Raw genomic sequence first — 8,739 nt, forward strand, 5'->3', positions numbered from 1 at the left:
AACACCGGTAGACATCCATCGGAGAATGAAGAAAGTGTACTGTGCATCAAGTCTGTCGAAAATCACGGCAGCGGAGTGGTGCACCAGGTTCCGTGCTGGTCGCGATTCGATACAAGACACCGGTCGGTCTGGCACGACAGCTGCATACATTACGGACCAGCAAAAGTGGGAGGCACTCGAACATCCGCCCTGTGGGAGGGAAACTGCTGGGGGCCGGAGAAAAATACGGAAACACAAAAAACACAACACGTTACCATGTCTAATACGACGCAGGAAAACGGTTGGCATTCAAAAGAGCTTTCAGTCGTTTCGGAATGGATAAATAGGGTTTTCAAGGGAATGTTATGCCATTCTTCCAGCAAGTTAGTGGCAATTAGACCATAAAGGCTTGTAACACGCCCGGGAGTACAAATGGGTGGGGTGGTACCTTTGAACTGTGTCGTTTTGGACTGTTGCTCGACCGTGCGCCCCGTCTACTTCTCGTACCTGATAATGCCGCGGCGGTCGTACTGTTCTGCTCCACACTGCTGCTGGCTTGCCTGAAACTATCCATCGAATTATGTAAGCGGGTTTAGGGGAGCCACTCAACGTTAAAACACAACACTATTCGGCGTCTGGAATGAACAACTATATTCTGAGACGATTAAAGGAAATCGCAGGTTGCACTGTTTACACTCTAAATCGTAAATGTTTATCCCAATTAACAATCTTGATGATTAACCGTCCAAAATATCATCTGACGAACAGACGCGTAACCGACACGACGCGAATGATCGAACGAAAGTTCTTACGCTCGTCACACATGCAGATACCTGGTAATACTCCTCCTTGTCACTAGTAATGATATAACACAGTTCGTAAAGTCAATTTTTCAGTTCTCAGTTCTCACTTGTACGAGCGTGCGCGTAATCGTCGCGGCGCGGCTGATTGTTGATAATGCATAAAACGCGATGATCGAACGCACGTCCTCACGCTCGCTACAAGGCACTGGCAATTGACTGCACCCTTTTATGGTAACTAATTTTTACTGATTCACATCAGTTCATTCCGGGAGACCGAACACGGCGCGGATGATCGGTGCTGTGCGACGCGCAACGAGAGGATACATAAATACGTTATTGACGGCACTGCTCACTTTCAATTACTTCTTGACGCACTTTCTTCTGAAAAATTTCCATATATCATCACTTTACTATAATAGCACTTGTAGCAACACTTCAACTTCCATACCAACAATGCCTCTCGCACGCAGAGCTGCACACTACACAACATAACAGTTCCGTGTCCCGCGCTCGACTCTCTAGACGCGGCTGCCCGCAAAGGTACTCCACAACTAAGCCAGCGATATGACAATACGCTTACAGGCTCAATAGTATTGAGATCTGTTGACTGTGTTGGCCTAGGGAGCTGCGACAATTCATCCTCGTGTTCACAAAACCAATCCTGGACGATGCGAGTTGTGCGAACAAGGCCCTGTCGTCTTGGAACACAGCACCACCACTGGCGAACAAATATTGAACCATTTGATGGATCTGATCAGTCAAAATGGTCATCTTATCTTTGGCAGTAGTGCGACCTTGCAGAGTAGCCATGTGGCCTATGCAGTACCACGACATGGCTGCCGAAATCATCACCGGACCGCCGTCATTTTTCATTCTTGGGACATAAAGTTGGAAACAGTGTGAAGCAGGGCTCAACCGACCAAATGACTTTCTTCCATTGCTCCATAGGCCAGGATCTATGGCTTTGCCGCCACGTTATCCTGTTGTGGGCATTTACATCACTGAAGTGTGGTTTCGGAAATCCAGCCCTCCCCGAAATTCCCAGCTTTGAAGCTCCCTTCGGACAGTTTCGATGGTGACAGGATTCGCAAGTGTGACATTCAGTTCTGCAGTGACTTTTGCAGTTGTCACCTTGTTATTTCTCGTCACAGTCCTCTTTAATGACCGTCTGTCAAGACCACGAAACACACACTTTCGTGCGCGTAATGACTTAGCGGATGGTGTTTTCCCGCTTTCCCTGCATTCGGTATAAACCTTCGATACGGTGGCTCTTTAAACACTTTGTATACCTTGGCTACGTGCTCACCCACCTTACGAACACCAGCATTTTATCTACATCTACAACTACATCCATACTCCGCAAGCCACCTGACGGTGTGTGGCGGAGGGTACCTTGAGTACCTCTATCGGTTCTCCCTTCTATTCCAGTCTCGTATTGTTCGTGGAAAGAAGGAATGTCGGTATGACTCTGTGTGGGATCTAATCTCTCTGATTTTATCCTCATGGTCTCTTCGCGAGATATACGTAGGAGGGAGCAATATACTGCTTGACTCCTCGGTGAAGGTATGTTCTTGAAACTTCAACAAAAGCCCGTACCGAGCTACTGAGCGTCTCTCCTGCAGAGTCTTCCACTGGAGTTTATCTATCATCTCCGAAACGCTTTCGTGATTACTAAATGATCCTGTAACGAAGCGCGCTGCTCTCTGTTGGATCTTCTCTATCTCTTCTATCAACTCTATCTGGTACGGATCCCACACTGATGAGCTATATTCAAGCAGTGGGCGAACAAGTGTACTGTAACCTACTTCCTTTGTTTTCGGGTTGCATTTCCTTAGGATTCTTCCAATGAATCTCAGTCTGGCATCTGCTTTACCGACGATCAACTTTACATGATCATTTCATTTTAAATCACTCCTAATGCCTACTCCCAGATAATTTGTGGAATTAACTGCTTCCAGTTGCTGACCTGCTATATTGTAGCTAAATGATAAAGGATCTTTCTTTCTATGTATTCGCAGCGCATCACACTTATCTACATTGAGATTCAGTTGCCATTCCCTGAACCATGCGTCAATTCGCTGCAGATCCTCCTGCATTTCAATACAATTTTCCATTGTTACAAACTCTCGGTATACCACAGCATCATCCGCAAAAAGCCTCAGTGAACTTCCGATGTCACCCACAAGGTCATTTATGTATATTGTGAATATCAACTGTCCTACGACACTCTCCTGCGGCACACCTGGAATCACTCTTAATCGGAAGACTTCTCGCCATTGAGAATGAAATACTGCGTTCTGTTATCTAGGAACTCTTCAATCCAATCACACAATTGGTCTGATAGTCCATGTGCTCTTACTTTTTTCATTAAATGGCTGTGGAGAACTGTATCGAACGCCTTGCGGAAGTCAAGAAACACGGCATCTACCTGGGAACCCGTGTCTATGGCCCTCTGAGTCTGGTGGACGAATAGTGTGAGCTGGGTTTCACACGATCGTCTTTTTCGAAACCCGTGCTGATTCCTACAGAGTAGATTTCTAGTCTCCAGAGAAGTCATTATACTCGAACATAATGCGTGTTATCCACGTTCGAATCCACATTGGCTCCGAAATAACGCCTTCACAACTGCACAGAAGTCTGTCTGACCACGACTGACACCTGCAACAAACTGAGGCCACTGCGCAGGCGCCGTTCCTGGTCAAATACAACAGTGCCATCTCCAGGCCTGGCTAGAATCTGCACCGTAATCTCTTGTTTCCTAAAGAGGCCGACTCACGATTGACAAAACATTCAGGAGGAGCAAAAATATTCAACGCCAATTGCTTAGTAATGTAAGGGCGAGTTTCTCTCTGTCATGTGAAAATGTTCATTTGCTGGACTATATAAGGCTAAAATTACCTTGTCTGAAAAATAGTTGAAGCTGCTATGGTGACTTTTGTCACATGGAATTCTCCCCTCACAGCAATAATTAAGGAAACAATTAACTTCTAAGGTACTTTTTTAAATTATACGAAAGCAAGAAATTACAATTAATGAATAACAGTATTCTGAGGGCAATAAATGTAATACAAAGTAAATATGTCTGTCGAGTGATTACTATTAAACAGAAGAAACCATTATCACTGTACACAAACGTGTCGTACACTTTCTCAATGATTTTGAACATAAACCACTGAATGTATGTTATATCAACGTGTCGTACACTTTCTCAATGATTTTGAACATAAACCACTGAATGTATGTTATATCAACGTTATAACTCTTACGTGTTCAGAAAACTACCATACGTTCAGGTAAAAACACCTGGAGTTGCCCCTATTAGGAAAAGTTGCATACTGCCGTGTTGAAGCAATAAGGCAATGACGGGGTCCAGATTTAGTTCCTATCGATTCGTCTACGTCTCAGTAAACCGAAACTGACAAAAGTAAGCGATTCATTTATGTTTAGGCATGCATTTCTAGCGCCTGTTCCATATTTTTGTTCAACCTCCGAATAGTGATACCATAAGTGCCCTCTGCCTCACGCTGTAAGGTGGCTTGCAGAGTGTGGAAGTAAATGAATGTGTAGTGATTTTTCCTGAGACTATTTACACTTATTGGCGAGAGACTTAGTTGCTGAGCAAGAGGCAATGCGGAAGAGTATTCGCCCAGGAGCTGAACTTCCGGAAAAGTTGGGGTAAGTTTGGGATGAAATGCGTGTGAAACCACACCAGAGGAAAATGGTGGAGTAAACGAGACAACTGTAGATAAAACTGAAACTAAGCATCTACTCTTCTACACACACCTTTTGAATATGAGTGAAAGTAGATGGATGGGAAGAGTATTGCAAATGGGATGCCCCACAGAGAAAGAAATGAGTCAGATATTCGGTTCAAATGGCTCTCAGTACCTTGGGACTTAACATCTGTCATCAGTCCCCTAGAACTTAGAACTACTTAAACCTAACTAAGGTCATCACACACATCCATGCCCGAGGCAGGTTTCAAACTTGCGACCGTAGCGGTCGCGCGGTTCCGGACGGAAGCGCCTAGAACCGCTCGGTCACCGCGGCCGGCTACAGATATTCGGGATGCAAGCACTGTAAGAGGATACCAAGAAAAGAATAGATCAGCTGTAGAAACCAAGAGATAACAACTTCTGAAGCTACTCTAGTGTGTAACGGTGGCTCACTTTTTCATCTATAATATAATAGTATCACAGGTCTTGGAATTACATTTATAAACACAATTTTAAAATGTTCTTCCTCGCCAGTTTTTTTCATCTGGAGTCAGCAAAAGTTGTATCCATCGCCGTACTTGCTTTGTGCATGTGTGTTCATGTTGTACCCATCTCAAAAATCGTAACATGACGAACTCCTACTACTCTGCACAGATAGGTGTATACGATAGGCAATAACTTACTTCTTTTCTATTTCATAGTTTAGTACTTAAGTCGTATCCTTGGTTACTCAGCTTCAATGTTAATGTCTCCAGCCGGCCGGTGTGACGGAGCGGTTCTAGGCGCTTCAGTCTAGAACCGCGCGACCACTACGGTCACAGGTTCGAATCCTGCCTCGGGCATGGATGTGTGTGATGTCCTTAGGTTAGTTAGGTTTCAGTAGTTCTAAGTTCTAGGGGACTGATGGCCTCAGTTGTCCCATAGTGCTCAGAGCCATTTGAACCATTTTTTAATGCCCCGAGAATACGAACGCCATAACCATTCATAGTTTTCAAATTTTGTTATTTGAATGCCTCACAAAGCATTTCAGAGTCTTTTCTCTGTTTACAGTTAATATATAACTAATAAAATTCATTTTTATATTTCGTCTGCTTCAGGTTTGTCACCTTAACTTGCATGATTTTCTGCCTGAAAAAAAGCCTGTAGTTATTGTTACTCTGGATTTTTATAGTATGATAAAATATTCCTTCAACACTTATGATACAGACTTATTGAGTAGAAACCACTTCTGATTACTGAAAGAAACGTTTATTTTCTACTGGCATTTTTTTTAAATCCATAGCGGCAGTAAGTGTAGACATTTACTTCACAGCTACTGTACCCAACAAAGTAACGAGCAATGTAAAGAAAATGCGTTACCCTGGAACCTTGAAAACTTAAAGAGCGAATAGCTGCTCCCCAGTGGTGTGAGATGTTAAGCACTGTCTATGTGCCGCGCTGGATAAAGTACGTACCCACAAACGACAGCGTCGATACTGCTAACCAATACCGCGAAGCAATTGTTTTCTTGCACTCGTCAACCCGTATACAATAACACTGTCCAGCTCACTTGGAACGGGACAGCCCTCGCTGATAATTCGGGGCGAAGTCCGCGGGTATCACGTGTACGTGGTGCGGTGGGAACGTCGCCGGGAACGTCAGAAGATCGAACCGTGCCCTGTTTAGGAACCCGCCAAACAACGACACAATTACGTCGCTCTGTAATTGCACTGGTGACGTCTGGAGTAAAGAAACAAGATACAAAATCTAGATTGCAATGAACTCTCGTGATGTCAATGTATTCTATAGGTCATCTTTTGTAAGTGCGAGTTAGAACGTCAAAACTGCAAATCTATGTGTCTGGGAATTACAGGCAGAAACTACAAAACTAGATATCAAGAACACACAAGAAGCTGGAGATGTTAACAGCCATTCTACCTCTCTTGGCAACCTAATAAAGCATGTTCTTGAACCACCTAACATGGAACAGGATATAAAAACAGTTAGAATGAATAATTACAACAGAAAATGCTGATTTCAAAGGTATACTTTCACAAACAAATAGCCCTGGCCATTAACAGAAATGTATTAAATGACCACAACGACACAAGTAAGAATTCACTGATCATGTTAGCCACTAAAACAACAACAAACAGACGTAGAAAATAAGCATGCTGAATAATTACTTAATACTACACATAGAAACAACACACACACACACACACACACACACACACACACACACACACACAAACGAACATCGAACTACATACAGGCAACAACAACACAAACAAAAGACGAACAGACAACACACAGTTACAAATGGTAAGGTTAGATATGGTAAACACACAGCCAACACAACCAGTTAACAGTGAAAGTGAGGAGATCAGGTGAAATGTTTCGAAAATTGCCACAAATCGAACATTCTGGTGTACATGGATCAACATAGTACAACTAGAGGCCTGCACATTTTATGTCTATACTACTATAAAAGACAATTCGTTGTTTCTATTACTAAAAATCTCTAAAAGTGCTGCATCGATTTACTTCAAGTTTAGACACGATACTCTAATGAACATTGGGACAGACATAGGGTATATATAACTCGCAGACTTCGAACGTGGTCAGGTGATTGGGTGTTACTTGTGTCACCCGTCCGTAAGCGAGATTTCCATACGCCGAAACATCCCTAGGTCCACTGTTTCCGATGTGATAGTGAAGTGGGAACGTGAAGGGACACGTACAGCACAAAAGCGTACAGACCGACCTCGTCTGTGGACTGACAGAGACCGCCGACAGTTGAAGACGGTCGTAATGTGTAATTGGCAGACAGCTATCCAGACCGTCACAAACGAATTCCAAACTGCATCAGGATCCATTGCAAGTACTATGACAGTTAGGCGGAGAGTGAGGAAACTCGGATTTCATGATCGAGCGGCTGCTCATAAACCACACATCACGCCGGTAAATGCCAAACGACGCCTCGCTTGGTGTAAGGAGCGTAAATATTGGACGACTGAACAGTGGAAAAACGTTGTGTAGAGTGACGAATCACGCTGCACAATGTGGCGATCCGATGGCAGGTGTGGTTATGGCGAATGACCGGCGAACGTTATATGTCAGCGTGTGTAGTGCCAACAGTAAAAAATTCAAATGGCTCTGAGCACTATGGGACTTAACTTCTGAGTTCATCCGTCCCCTAGAACTTAGAACTACTTAAACGTAACTAACCAAAGGACATCACACATACCCATGCCCGAGGCAGGATTCGAACCTGCGACCAAAGCGGTCGCGCGGTTCCAGACTGTAGCGTCTGTGAAAACTGTCGGCCACCTCGGCCGGCCAACAGTAAAATTCGGAGGTGGTGGTGCTATGGTGTGGTCGTGTTTTTCATGGAGAGGACTTGCTCCCCTTGTTGTTTTGCGTGGCATATCACAGCGCAGGCCTACATTGATGTTTTAAGCACCTTCTTGCTTCCCATTGAAGAAGAGAAATTCGGGGACGGCGATTGCATCTTTCAACACTATCGAGCGCCTCTTCATATTGTTCGGCCTGTGGTGGAGTGGTTACGTGACAATAGCATCCCTGTAATGGACTGACCTGCACAGAGTCATGACCTGTATAGTATAGAACAGCTTTGGGATGTTTTCGAACGCCGATTTCTTGCCGGGCCACACCGAACGACATCGATTCCTCTCCTCAGTGCAGCACTCCGTGAAAAATGGGTTGCCATTCCAGCACCTGATTGAACTTATGCCTGCGAGAGTGAAAACTGTCTTCAAGGTTAAGGGTGAACCAATAGCATACTGAATTCCAGCGTTACCGATCGAGGGTGCTACGAACTTGTAAGTCATTTTCAGCCAGGTTTCCGGATACCTTTGATCACATACTATAGCTAGGCATATCTTTATTTACTTACTTGGGATACTCCTAAGCTGACCTTTGTCAAAGACATCCTCATTCTGGATGAGGTACTTTCGCTGAGGTCAATCCCTTCCAACTCTCCCATCAACACTCGTTTTGTATTCTTGTTTCGTCTGTCTCCTCTCGTTCATCCAATCTATATGTTCAAACCATCTCAGCAAACCTTTCTCTATACTTGACATCTCATCTTCTTTCATTCCACAATGCTCCCTAAAACTGACCTTATAAGCGATATTCAACGTTTTAAGTCTTAGTAAACTTTAGATATATTGAAGAAAACTTGATATCACACACTACAACAATTATATTTATTGACAAAAGTAAACTGTAAGATATGC

General features: G+C 43.9%; 1 protein-coding gene across 4 annotated transcripts in view; it reads right to left on the reverse strand.

The window, feature by feature from the left end:
- The window catches only part of LOC126325851 (clavesin-2-like), a 223,457-nt gene extending 217,408 nt beyond the window's left edge, over positions 1 to 6,049 (reverse strand). For all 4 annotated transcript variants that reach the window (XM_049995366.1, XM_049995348.1, XM_049995374.1 and 1 more), the window contains exon 1: positions 5,953 to 6,049. The gene's annotated coding sequence lies outside the window, so the exon portion shown is untranslated. The remainder of the gene's footprint in view (positions 1 to 5,952) is intronic.
- Positions 6,050 to 8,739: the final 2,690 nt, after the last annotated feature.

The sequence above is a fragment of the Schistocerca gregaria genome, chromosome 2, assembly GCF_023897955.1.
Source record: "Schistocerca gregaria isolate iqSchGreg1 chromosome 2, iqSchGreg1.2, whole genome shotgun sequence".
Classification (NCBI taxonomy): Eukaryota; Metazoa; Arthropoda; class Insecta; order Orthoptera; family Acrididae; genus Schistocerca; species Schistocerca gregaria.